The following is a 14,917-nucleotide window of genomic DNA, read 5'->3' on the forward strand; positions in this document are numbered from 1 at the left end:
AGTCATATTTAATCTTGGCACACTTTTCATAAGATTGATAATTCCACATTTTCACATGATTGACACAATTCTTAAAAGAGAAATACCTTAAAATATTCATACTTCTCAGTGAGTATGTTAAGAACCAGGTTAGATTATTTTCTAAGCTCAAAACTTCTTGTGCCTAGGAAAAGGTGGAAAGTTACTTATTCTGAGGAGCAGTGCTAACTTTGTCAGACTGTGGGATCATGTCTGCAAGTTTTAAAAACATGGTGCTTTATTGCAGCAGTCTTTTCTGTTTGATTCTTGGTTTTTTTAATGGCATTGAAATTTCAAGTCAGCTTACCCTGAAAACCTCAAGGGTACCAAATATTTTCTATACTGCAGATTTTCTGATGACAGTGAAAGGCAAGTTTAAACAGCTTTAGCAAATTCTTTCTTTTTAGTGCACTAAACATTTTCCATATCTAAAGTCATTGAATTTTAAGTACCATGAGACCAAATATTTATGTTCAGATTGAAATTTAATATTTTAAAGTAAAACAAAAACCAAAAATGTTTTATAAGTTTTAAATATCATGATTGAATTTTTACCTCTGAAACCATATATTTATAAGTGCAATGTGTTCTTTATCACTTTAGAATATTCAGATTTAATAAAATCATTTTAAGGTCAAAGTACTTATCACCCTAACATAGATTATAAATTTAGCTTAAGAATTTTGTTTCAATTTAGATCTTATTTCAAAACACACAACTTTTGTATATCATTGCATTCTCAGTTATAATCCTAGAGACATTTTGAGCCTCATTTTTCTTTGATACTTGAAATAGCGGGAGCTAGAATACTTCATCATGTTTAATCTTTAAGCCTGCTGCAAGAGCCATACTTTTGAGGAGTTGTTTTCTAAGTGAACTGAGTGGATCCAGGATTGGAAATTTCCCGATCTAAACCTTATGCTGCATAAAATGAATATCAGAAATGTACATTTCATAGTATAAATTATGAAGCACTCATTTTTAAACCTTATTATCTAAGGTATATGCACCTTTCCAACATTCAATGTGTGTTCACATAAGCAAAGCATATTAGAATAATTATGGGTTGACAGATTTTTTTAAAAAGTAGAAATAAGAGTGTTTGTGTGGGATTTTGTTTGTTTACAGATAATCAGACTACAATATTTAACATGCAAAATAATCCACATAATGTTGCACTTTTTAAATAAAGTACTCTAAGTTGTTCCATGGGTGCACACATAGATGTGACATATAAACAAATTATTGAATTGAGAAGCCTGAAGCTATGTTGCAGACCATAGCTGCAGCTGTTATTTTCAGTCAGGAAGAATGTTACCTGTCATGAGGGTATAAAATAATTCAGTAGTGAATGTTCTGCACCATCCATGTGCAATTATACTTTTAAATTCCACTACACTACAAGAAGGTAAATGGACATTCCAGATTATAGATGTGATTATACAGTCTTAAACTAATTATTATTGAATCAATGCTGAAAATCAGTGATGCATTTGTTATAGATTATAACTGATTGTTTACAGTATGTTTTAGGTGGCATCATCTTAACACTAGATGGTGAATAAAGTATTCCCAGTTAATTTAGATAGAAGTAAAGAATTACATGCCTTCTGTGGACATTTTATAAGTCCATTTTATATCACAATAAAGATTTTTCTCTTTAAAAAAAAAAAAGAAAGAAAGACTTGAACAGACATTTCTCCAAAGAAGATATACAAGTGGCCAAACAGCAGAAGAAAAGAAGCCTATTAACCACTAGGGAAGTGCAAATCAAAGTCATAATGAGATACCATTTCACACACACTAGAACAACCACACTAAAAAATGGGAAGAAGTGTTGGAGAGAATGCTGGAGAGTGCTGAGGTAAAAGGAACCTTCATTCATTGTTGGTGGGAATGCATAACAGTATAGTCGCTGTGGGAGACAGTTTGGCAGGCCCTCAGAAAGAATCTAGAAGTGCCATATGACACAGGAATCTACTTCTAGATACATACCCAAAAGAACTGAAAGCAGGGACTTGAACAGATATTTTCACATCAATGTTCATAGCAGCATAAATATTTAATTGCCAAAAGACAGAAGCGACCTAAGTGTCCACAACAGATGAATAGATAAACAAATAGTGGTATATACACTCTATGAAATGTTATTCAACTGCAAAAGGTCATGAAGTTCTGAAACATGATACAATATTGATGAACCTTGAAGACATGTTGAGTGAAATAAGAAGAAATAAAATACAAATATTTTATGATCTCACTGATATAAAGTGATTAGAATAAGCAAATTACTAGTCATAAACTAGAATGCAGTTTACCAGGGGCCAGAGCAGAGAAGGGGGAGTTAATGTACAGAGTTTCTGTTTGGGGTGATGGGAAGAGGTTTGATAATGGATTGTGGTATGGTAGCACAACATTGTGAAAGTAATTAACACCACTGAATCATATATTTGACTATAGCTAAATAGGGAAATTTTAGGCTTATATATATTACTAGAACAAAAAAATTTTAAGTAGTATAGGACTGTACAACACAGTGAACACTAATGTAAACCATGGATAACAGTCTTTAATAAATGGTAACAAATGTACTCCAGTAATACCAGACGGCAATAATAGGGGGCTATATTAGTTTGTAAGCTGCCAGAATGCATATATCAGAAATTGAATAGCTTTTAAAAAGGGAATTCAATAAATTACAAGTTTACAGTTCTAAGGAGGTGAAAATGTCCAAATGAAGGCACCAACAAGAGGTTATCTTCACTCAAGAAAGGCCAGTGCATCTGGAACACGTCTGTCAGCTGGGAAGTCATGTGGCTGCCACTTGCTGGTCCCTTTGCTCCTGGGCTCCATTGCTTTTAGTCTCTGTTCCTGTGAGTGTTCCTCATTTTGCTTCTTGGGGGCTGGCTTTCATCTCTTGGCTTCCCTTCGTTCTGGCTTGCTTAACACCCCATGGGAAGGTATACAGCAATGTCTGATGGGCTCCCAGCATCTCCAAACATCCGTGTCACTGTTCTTCAAGTATCAACATGTGTCAGCTCAGTTCTGAAGTTTCCATCAGCTCTGCTCTAAAGTTATTGAGGTTTCTCCAAAATGTTCCCCCTTTTAAAGACTCTAATAAACTAATCAAGACCCACCTGGAATGCATGGAGTCATATCTCCATTTAATCAAAATGTCACACCCACAATTGGGAGGGTAACATCTCCGTGGAGATAATCTAATTCAAAATTTCCAACCTACCATATTGAATCAGGATTAAAAGAAATGGCTGCCCCCACAAGACTGAATCAGGATTAAAACATGGCTTTTCTGGGGTTCATAATATTTTCAAACCAGCACAGGGGCATAGATGAGGACTCTATTTTCTGTGAACCTACAACTTCCCTATAAAAAAATAAATTTGGGTGGGCCACGGTGGCTCAGCAGGCAGGAATGCTTGCCTGCAATGGCAGAGGACCCGGGTTCAATTCCCAGTGCCTGCCCGTGTAAATTAATTAATTAATTAACTAAAGAACAGCTACACAGTCTAATTTAGCCAAAATAAGATAAAAGCTATAGAGAAGCACCTTTTTTAAAAATAGAATCCGTTAAAAATTTACCAAATACTCTATTTTTAAGTCACCAGATAATTTTAATCTTTTTCAAACTCTTCCAGAGAATTTTTTTTATGATTCCATTATTTATTCATTTTTGGGGTACATGGGTCAGAAACAAAACCCAGGGTTTCCTGCATGGCAGGCAAGCATTCTACCACTGAACCACCCATGTACCCAATTCCATTATTTTTTTAAAAGTATATGTAGCATATCTCTTTGACAGCAACCTGGGTTATATGCCTGAGGAAGTCTAATAGGGCAGGATTGGGTGGATGACAGATGGAGTCCCTTGAGGAGTGGGAGAAAAAATATGGAACTATTAAACTTTCCTGCTGGGGAAACCCTGGATACCCTCTCAAATATTAGGGACTCCCAAGTTAATACGTCAAGCCCTTGATCTGGAGGCTTGTTCTTATGAAACTTACTTCTGTAGTGGAGAAGCTAAGCCAGTAGATATAACTAAGAATTACTTCCAGAGGACCTCTTTTGTTGCTCAGATGTGAGCTCGCTCTCTCTCTCTATCCCAACTCTGCAAGAAAATCGTTATCCTCCCCACTATGTGGGACATGAAATTCAGGGGTGAAATTCTCCCTGGCAACATGGGATTGGCAAAGCCTTCCTTACCAAAAGGGGGTGGTGGTGGTAATGTAACAAAATAAGGTACAAAATGTAACAAAATAAGGCTGAGAGAGTTCAAATAGAGTGGAAAGGCTATTCTGGAGGCTACTATTATGTAAGCTTCAGCTAGATATTGCTAATTGCCACAGTTTGCCAAATCCCAACCAACATCATTCCTATTAACCCTAATAAAAAACACCTAGGGAACTATCTGAGATTCTACAAAAGTTGCATGCCCTAAGTTTACTTTCCAGAAACCTATCACCTCCAGATGGTTCCTAGGTCAGATAATTCCTGAAACTCAAAGAGATCAGCCTCGCCAAGAACATCAGCTAGTTCATCCCCCATCCTATATTTGATACACCTTTCAAACATGAAAAGGTTAGAATGGGCAGAACCCAAATTCCCCTAAAGACTGGAAGAAGGATCAAAGGAGAAGGAGGAGTTATTACAGAGAAGATAGGATTTAACAAATGAGTACAACTGCTGAATCATCGTATTAACATTTCTTTTAAGTCTCCAGTGTCTTGGAGCAGCTAGAAGGAAAAATCTGAAGTTGTGAAACTGTAACCATAACAAATTTGAGGTTTGTTCTGTAAATGCTTGTTTAAATGTACATTGAAATTTATTGCATTATATATATATGCTATATTTCACATTTAAAAATGTTAAAAAGGAATGTTTCCCAAATTGTTCAATAAAGCTATTATTGCCTTGATTCCACAACAAAACAAAAATAGTATGAGAAAAGAAAAACTTTGTTAACATAGATGCAAAAATCCCAAAGATGCAAAAATCCTAAGCTAGAGTAATAAGGACCGGATTTACCATTCACCTGAAACAAATGTAAAAGTTAGATGAAATTTATGAAACAGCGGTCTTCTGATATTAGACAGCAAACAATAGACCAGTTATTCCTGAGAAAGGAAAAGCAAACAAGTTGAGCCTATCTGAAGAGAGTCTCTAGGTTACAGCACAAAGAATGGAAATGCAAGCAGAGTAAGATACGATTGAAAAGATGGAACTGGAAGTCCCAGGATGCTCATATGCCAGAATTTGCAGGCCTGGTACCAGAGAAGAGGGAGTTATAAGAAGAGAGAGCTCCAGAGTGACTCCCTTGAGTCTTTGTCTGAATACTGATCACATATTTATAAGGAAACTTGGAGCAATCCTTGGAGCTCACACAGGGCCAGAAACCAGATCTTGGTTTTTAAGCATTCTCCAATAAAAGGAATCAGAGCTCCTTAGAGAAATGGCCACTTCTGGATCTGGGATAGGAAATAAACAGAATGAGCCTGGAACATCTTTTAGTATCAGGAACTAAGGAAGTACTTAAAATTGAGAGAACAAGAGTGAGAAGCCATAATCACCATAATGGGATTGTGTCAAAGAGATACAAGAGCCAACTGAAAGAGCTCAAAAAGTAGGAAAGTCTGAGAAAGTGTCACAGCAAAAAAGAGCCTAAGGCAACATGATGATTAAATGTAATGAATCCGAGATGGCATCTTGGAACAGGTAAAAGGACAGTAGTTTAAAACTGAGGAACTATCCCCTCTCTGCGTGGGACATGACTCCCAGAGGTGTGGATCTTTCTGGCAACGTGGGACAGAAATCCTGGAATGAGCTGAGACTCAGCATCAAGGGACTCAGAAAAACCCTAGAATGAGTTGAGAATTAACATCAAGGGATTGAGAGAACCTTCTCAACAAAAGGGGGAAGAGTGAAATGAGACTAAGTGTCAATGGCTGAGAGATTCCAAAGAGAGTTGAGAGGTTATCCTGGAGGTTATTCTTATGCATTAAGTAGATATCACCTTGTTGTTCAAGATGTAGTGGAGAGGCTGGAGGGAACTGCCTGAAAATGTAGAGCTGTGTTCCAGTAGCCACGTTTCTTGATGATGATTGAACAATGATATAGCTTTCACAATGAGACTCTGTGAATGTGAAAACCTTGTGTCTGATGCTCCTTTTAGCTACTATATCAACAGAAGAGTAGAACATATGGAATAAAATAAATAATAGGGGGGAACAAATGTTAAAATAAATTTAGTTTGAAATGCTAGTGGTAGATGAAAGCGAGAGGTAAAGGGTATGGTATGTATAATCTTTTTTTTCTCTATTATCGTTTTATTTCTTTTTCTGTTGTCTTTATTTCTTTTTCTAAATCGATGCAAATGTTCTAAGAAAAGATGAATATGCAACTATGTGATGATATTAAGAATTACTGATTTATATGTAGAATGGAATGATATCTTCATGTTTTGTTTGTTAATTTTTTTAATTAATAAAAAAAAAGTTAAAAAAAAAAACAACTGAGGAACTATGGTCCATCTCCATCCTGTGGGCAGGCTCCAGAGCTCTTAGCCTGGCTGGGTCACCCGGACAAGATGGAAATATAATGGTGAGCAACACAGTCAGTTCCGGTTCTCACAGAACTTACAGTTTAGCGAGGAAGATAAAACCAAACAAGCAGTTCAGAAGATCTTTTTGAAATGCGGTAGTTTCAGCAAGGTGTCAGTTTCCTCCCTTTAGCCCTTATAATTTGGACAGCTGCTGCTTTTATCTTTTCCTACATTACTGCAATAATGCTCCACCATGTTAACCCAGCTTTGCCTTATATCAGTGGCACTAGTACAATAGCTCCAGGAAAATGCTTCTTTGGGATAATGTTTAATGTCATCGCAGTTTTATATGTTGCAATGCAAATTATATTCATTATAAGCAAGTTCATGACCTAAATCCTGAAGAAAATCATATCAGATTCATCAAAATTGACCTGGTGCTTGGATAACTGAGTTGCTTAGGACTTCCCACAGTGGCAAACTTCCAGAAAATGACCCCTTTTGCTGCACATGCAAGTGAAGCTGTATTCATCTTTGATCTGGGCTTATGATGTATATTTGTCAGATCATCTTTCCTACCAGATGCAGCCGAAACTTCATGACAAATAAGTTTTCTGGATCAGACGCCTGGTGGTTATCTGGTGTGCAGACAGTACACTTAGCATGCTGATTTGTTCAGTGTTTTGCACAATGGAAATTTTGGCACTGATAAGGGGCAGAAACTTCATTGGAACCCTAAAACAAAGGTTAGGTGCTTCACTGCTGCAGCTGAATGGCCCATGTAGTTTTCCTCCTTTGGATTTTTCCTAACTTATATCCATGATTTTCAGAAAATATCTTTATGGATGAAAGCCAATTTATAAGGATTAACCCTCTGTAACACTGCTCCTTGTCCTATTAACAGTGAATGAACATGACGACTTTCCAGAGATTTATGATGAAGAGGTGGAATATTTCTGTGATGACTGATTCTCAGGGGCTGAGGAAACATTCACAAAGCTACTTATTCTGCTCAGAAATTTCAACCAATTAATCAAGGCCTACAGTGACCTTTCATTTTCCAGGTGGCTCGACACCTTAGTACAAACAGAAGATGGACTGTGGCCTTATTACAGCCCCACTCAGAGGTGGGTGGAAACCTTCCCAGTCGGCAGAAGTATGAGCTGCATAAGGTCCTGTGTTTTGGTATGGAGGAAGAAGTGGCCTGCAGCAAACCTCTACATGAACCTGAGAAGTAGCAAATGATTTGGGTAGTCGGTCAGAAACCTGGAAAATGAAAGATTGGAAATCAGGAAGAGGCATGCAGATGGACCTGTGGGAGTGAACACAAAACATATGTGTGCTGGTTTGAAACTGTTGTTTACCCCAGAAAAGTCATGGTCTTTAATCCTGATTCAATGTTGGCTATAGTGGTTCTTTTTGATTAAGTTGTTTCCATGGAGATGTGTCTCCATCCACTCAATGTGGGGTTTGCTCACTGAAGACCTTTATGAAGGAACCATTTTGGAAAAAGCTTCAGAGCTGACAGAGGGACCTTTGGAGATGCAGAAAGAAAACACTCCTGGGGAAGCCATTTGAAAGGAGAAGCCAGGAGAGAGATCTAGCAGTCATCTCCATGTGGCTTCTCAGTTGACAGAGAAACTCTGAACATCATAGGCCCTTTCTTCAGTTAAAGTTTCTTTCTCTGAATACCTTAGTTTGGATATTTTTATGGCCTTAGGACTGTAAACTTGTATGTTAATAAATTCCCTTTTTAAAAGCCATTCCAGTTCTGGTATACTGCATTCCACCAGCATTGAACAAACTAAAAGAACATGGTCTTTATATCTCCTGTTAGTGCTTACCAAGGTAGCTATCTTAGAAGAGGCACTAACCAACCAGCTAGACGACCAGATGCATAAAACAGCTTCTGCAATGAATATCACCAACCTCTCTCCTCGACCACTCCAGTCATTGCATAATGAGCTAAACAATGTTGAAACCATGTTGACAGGGATGGAAACTATATACAGACTCCCTCTCATCAAGATTGATATGGTTTAGGCACTTCTGAATATCCAGCTGCCAGCATTAATCCTTGATATAGTACCATCCCTTGACACCAGCCTTCCCTCCTTGGTTACAAGTTGATTACATTGGACCTCTTCCACCTCAGGGCCTTTAGCAGCATTGATACATACTCTGGAAATGGGATCACATTCCTGGCTCACAAAGCTTCTGTCAACACCTCTGGCCTGGTGTTCACAAAATGCCAATTTACTGACATTGAGTGCTGTGTAATGTGGTGGACCAATGTATTCATTTTATGGTGGAATTTATTGCTTTGAAAGAGGTCATATTCTCCAATGGTACTATTCTTCTAGCCTACAACTTCACATTGCTTGAAATAACAGCCTCTCTGGCTATTTTTAAGGTAAGAGCCAAAAAGTAGAGGGGAGAGAAGACATGTGCATTCCCCAACTTAGGAAACCAATACTCTATCTCTGTTGCTTTACTTGTTCTGACAGTTTCATATAAGTGGAATCATACAATACTTACTCTTGCATGACTGGCTTCTACAATTAGCATAAAGTTTTCAAGGTTCAACCATGTAGCATATATCAGAACTTCATTCCTTGTTACTGACAGTACTCCATTATATGGATATATCACAGTTTTTTTTTCATCATTCATTAGTTGGTAGACATTTGGTATAAACAACCTTACTGTTGCAAATATTGTCACTGTGAACACTCATGTACAAATCCTTGTATGTGTATTTTCACTTCCCTAAGCATAAACGTAGGAGAATTTATAGGCCATATAGAAACCACACTTAGCATTGAAGAACTGCAAAACTGTATTCGAAATATCTTTACCAGCAATGTATAAATGCTCCCTATTTCTTCACATCCTCGCCAACACTTTTCTTTATTATAGCCATCCTAGTAGGTGTGGAGCATCTAATTATGACTTTCAGTTGCATTTCCCTAATGACCAATCATGCAAAGTATCTTCCCCTGTACTTATTGGTCATTTGCATACATTTTTTGAGAGGTGTCTATTTGAGGCCTTGGCCCATTTTAAAATTGGATTATTAGCCATTTTATTGAGTTGTAATTATTCCTTCTGTATTCTGGATACTTGGCCCTTGTATGATGATAGGCAAATATCTTCTCCCATTCTGTGGGTTGTCTTTATTATCTTGATAGTATCCTTTGAGACAAGTCTAGTTTTGAAGAACTCCAACCTATTTTTTTTCTTTTGTCACCTGTGCTTTTGGTGTTATAGCTAAGAAGTTATTACCTAACCTAAGTTCACAAAGATTTATTCTAATGTTTTCTGCTAAAATCTTTCTAGTTTTAGCTCTTCCATTCAGTCCTATGGTCCACCTTGAGTTAATCTGTGTGTGTGGCGTGAAGGATGAGTTTGACTTCATTCTATTCCATGGATACCTAGTGCTCTCAGCACCAGTTGTTGAAAACACTGTTTTCCATTGAAAAAAAAAATCAATTGACCATAGGCATAAGGGTTTATTTCTGGATTCTCAATTTTGTTCCACTGACATATGTGCCTACCTTTATGTCAGCACCACACAGTCTGCATTATTGTAGCTTCGTGTAAGTTTTAAAATCAGGAAGTAAGTCCTCCAACTTTCTTTTTCAAGATTGTTTTGGCTAGTCTGAGTCCCTTCTATTTCCATATGAATTTTAGGATCAGCTAGTCCATTTCTGACCAAAAAAAAAATCTAACTGGGGTTTCTGACAGGGATTACACCTAGTCTATAGATCAATTTGGAGAATAAATTATTGCCATTTTTATCAAGTCTTCTGATCCATGAACACAGGAAGGCTCTCCAATGTATTTAGTTCTTTCAAAGTTTGTATTTTTCAGTGTAAAAGTCTTGTATTTTTACATTTATCCCTCAGTATTCTATTTTTGATGCTATTGTTTTACTTTGTTTTCAGATTTTTCGTTGTTCATAGAAATACAATTGATTTTCCCAGCTGAATTTGTTTTAGTTCTAATAATTTAATATATTCCTTAGGATTTTATCAAGAAGTGTAATGTCCTCTAGAAAAAATCGTAGTCTAAAATTTCTATATAAAGTTTTTCTGCTTTTCTGGAGAATGTAAAAATAAGTTTGTTTTTCTGGAAAGGGTAAGAAATTTCCAATTGAAAAAAAAAAGCCTTTGATGTTGCCATTTAATAAGAAAAATTGAATGGGAATGAGCTCGGCTATCACTGCTCTGCTGAAAACTACTTTGGAAAATGTGAAACCTACTGGAAAGGACTGGACCTTAGGCGGATGGATATACCACCCCCACCCATATCCCCTTTCCTCTTATTAGCTGGAACCCATGGCCATCCTTTCTTGACCCCGAAGATGGTAGGGAAGAGGTTGGAAAACTACTGCCACCATACCTGGCCTTCTGTTTCTGTAAATAAGATTTTATTGAAATATTAATTCATTCATCTATGTACTGTCTGTAGCTGCTGTCACACTAATGGCAGACTTGAGTGCTTACAACAGACTAGCCCACAAAGCCTAAAATATTTACTATCTGGCCAGTTGCAGAAAAAGTTTGCCAACCCTTGCCAAAGTACATAGTAGACATTCCATAAATGAGAAACATTAACTTGCTCATTAAATAGGCCACCTTACCTCCGCCACCAAATGTGTTTCTCAAGATGTTGAGAAACATCTTGAAAATGCCTGAGCCTGGTACCTCCAACTCTGTCCTTGAAGTGCCAAACTTTCAGAAACATTATCTACTATACAAATTCCCTAATCTGCTTCCAGCCTTTCTCTCCCATTTCCCAGCCCACCTTGCACCTTGGAGCCAGAGGAGTCTTCCTTAAACACTAGTATAAACCTGAATTACCAATATCTTCCTGTTGCCCTCAATATCAAGTCCATTGGCTTCTTCACTTTCCAAGTCCCACAGTCTGAACTTTCCCTCCCCAAGTCAAATTTACCCCAACCCCTATCTATCAAGCAGGGCTGGGACAAGGATAAGGAGGGAGCCCCTCACCTTGGGCACAACACTTAAGTAGGAAAACACACAAAAGACAAAAACCACCTGTATTAGTTAGGGTTCTCTAGAGAAAGAGAATCAACAGGGAACACTTGCAAATATAAAATTTATGAAAGTGTCTCACGTGACTGTAGGAACGCAGAGTCCAAAATCCACAGGGCAGGCTGCGAAGCCGATGACTCCGATGGATGGCCTGGATGAACTCCACAGGATAGGCTCACCAGCCAAAGCAGGAATAGAACCTGTCTCCTCTGAGTCCTCCTTAAAAGGCTTCCCATAATTACATTTAGCATCACTAATTGCAGAAGACACTCCCCTTTGGCTGATTACAAATGGAATCAGCTGTGGATATAGCTGACGTGATCATGACCTAATCCTATGAAATGTCCTCATTGCAACAGACAGGCCAGCGCTTGCCCAATCAGATAAACAGGTACCACAACTTGGCCAAGTTGACACCTGTCCCTAACCATGACAGTCCACCCCTTGTCAACTTGGCACCTATATATATATATATATCATCTTAGACCATACTTAATTTCCAAATGAAAACAAATAAGCACACATTTTTTTCTTTTACCTGACAATACTCAACTGTCCTGCATATAACTGGAAACACATTAAATCTCTCAAGAATAGGGTGCAAATCCTTGGGCAACATTCATTCTTAAACTTGATATCTTACAGCTTAAATACCATAACATGAACAAAACAGCATTACAGTCCTCGTTTCTGTAACTGATCATGTGGTTGAAGTTCATATTTATCACTACCTTCTTCCACTACCCATTCCATGTTCCCTTTCCCCTCAGCAAGCACTTCAGCTGGCCGTGGTTCTTTGCCTGGTGGGGTGACCCAAACCTTCATTCCTGAAGTTTCAGAGCCATTAGTAGTCCTGCCTGGATTGTGTTGTTGCAGTTTTCCATTGATTTTAATCACAGGGCATGATAGTACTAATAGACGCCCCCAGGGGATCTCCTATATTCCAAGAAAACTCTTCTTTACCTCCATTATGTAGTTGCAGTCCTACTTCCTTCTGATAGTCAGGGTCAATTACCCCAGACAATAATGTAATCCCCTTCTTGGTGTGTTAATCCAGAGGCATAAGTAGCCCAAAGTGACCAGGTGGCAATCTTAACTTCCAGTTCAGTGGTATCACTGTTGTTTCTCCTGGAGGAAGCACACCCCGTTTTGGAACTAAAACCTGTAGACCAGCAGAACTCAGGGTAGCAGGGACAGGAAGCAAAAATTTTCCTAGTGGATCACTAGGGGTAATAGTGAGTGGCACCACACCCATTTCCACCCCTTGGTTCCTGGACCCATGGATCCTGGCTATGGGAGAAATAGCACCATACAGCGGACGCTGATTCAGAGCATACACAGCTTCCTGGAGAACATTACCCCAGCTTTCAAGTTTTTGCCACCTAGTTGGCACCGTAATTGAGTTTTCAAAAGGCCATTCCACCGTTCTATCAATCCAGCTGCTTCTGGATGATGGGGAACATGGTAAGACCAGAGAATTCCATGAGCATGTGCCCATTCCTGCACTTCATTTGCTGTGAAGTGTGTTCCTTGATCCAAAGCAATGCTATGTGGAATACCATGACGATGGATAAGGCATTCTGTAAGCCCACGGATGGTAGTTTTGGCAGAAGCATTGCATGCAGGGAAAGCAAACCCATATCCAGAGTATGTGTCTATTCCAGTTAGAACAAATCGCTGCCCCTTCCATGAAGGGAGTGGTCCAATGTAATCACCCTGCCACCATGTAGCTGGCTGGTCACCTCAGGGAATGGTGCCATATCGGGGGCTGAGTGTGGGTCTCTGCTGCTGGCAGACTGGGCACTCAGCAGTGGCTGTAGCCAGGTCAGCCTTGGTGAGTGGAAGTCCATGTTGCTGAGCCCATGCATAACCTCCATCCCTACCACCATGGCCACTTTGTTCATGAGCCCATTGGGCAATGACAGGAGTTGCTGGGGAAAGAGGCTGACTGGTATCCACAGAACGGGTCATCTTATCCACTTGATTATTGAAATCTTCCTCTGCTGAAGTCACCCTCTGGTGTGCATTCACATGGGACACAAATATCTTCATGTTTTTAGCCCACTCAGAAAGGTCTATCCACATACTTCTTCCCCAGACCTCTTTGTCACCAATTTTCCAATTATGGTCTTTCCAAGTCCCTGACCATTAGCAACAGCCCATGAGTCAGTATACAAACGCACCTCTGGCCAGTTTTCCTTCCAAGCAAAATGAACAACCAGGTGCACTGCTCAAAGTTCTGCCCACTGGGAGGATTTCCCCTCACCACTGTCCTTCAAGGACACCCCAGAAAGGGGTTGTAATGCTGCAGCTGTCCACTTTCAGGTGGTACCTGCATATCGTGCTGAACCATCTGTAAACCAGGCCCGAGTTTTCTCTTCCTCAGTCAATTCACTGTAAGGAACTCCCCAAGAGGCCATAGCTCTGGTCTGGGAAAGAGAAGGTAAGTGGCAGCAGGAGTGGAAACCATGGGCATTTGTGCCACTTCTTCATGTAACTTACTTGTGCCTTCAGGACCTGCTCTGGCTCTATCTCATATATACCATTTCCATTTTACAATAGAGTGCTGCTGTGCACGCCCAACTTTATGGCTTGGTGGGTCAGACAACACCCAACTCATGATAGGCAACTCAGGTCTCATGGTAACTTGGTGGCCCATGGTTAAGCATTCAGTCTCTGCTAAAGCCCAGTAGCAGGCCAAAAGCTGTTTCTCAAAAGGAGAGTAGTTATCTGCAGCAGATGGTAAGGCTTTGCTCCAAAATCCTAAGGGTCTGCGTTGTGATTCTCCTATAGGGGCCTGCCAAAGGCTCCAGACAGCATCTCTATTTGGCACTGACACTTCCAGCACCATTGGATCTGCTGGATCATATGGCCCAAGTGGCAGAGCAGCTTGCACAGCAGCCTGAACCTGTTGCAGAGCCTCCTCTTGTTCAGGTCCCCACTCAAAATTAGCAGCTTTTCTGGTCACTCAATAAATGGGCCGGAGTAGCACACCCAAATGAGGAATATGTTGTCGCCAAAATCCAAAAAGACCAACTAGGCATTGTGCCTCTTTTTTGGTTGTGGGAGGGGCCAGATGCAGCAATTTATCCTTCACCTTAGAAGGGATATCTCGACATGCCCCACACCACTGGACACCTAGAAATTTTACTGAGGTGGAAGGCCTCTGTATTTTTGTTGGATTTATCTCCCATCCTCTGACACACAAATGCCTTACCAGTAAATCTAGAGTAGTTGCTACTTCTTGCTCACTAGGTCCAATCAACATGATATCATCAATATA

General features: G+C 39.4%; 1 pseudogene; it reads left to right on the plus strand.

Moving 5' to 3' along the window:
* The first annotated feature begins 5,704 nt into the window (after positions 1 to 5,704).
* On the plus strand, positions 5,705 to 7,437 carry LOC143686656 (DNA damage-regulated autophagy modulator protein 2 pseudogene; annotated as a pseudogene).
* Positions 7,438 to 14,917: the final 7,480 nt, after the last annotated feature.

The sequence above is a fragment of the Tamandua tetradactyla genome, chromosome 6 (assembly GCF_023851605.1).
Source record: "Tamandua tetradactyla isolate mTamTet1 chromosome 6, mTamTet1.pri, whole genome shotgun sequence".
Lineage (NCBI taxonomy): Eukaryota > Metazoa > Chordata > Mammalia > Pilosa > Myrmecophagidae > Tamandua > Tamandua tetradactyla.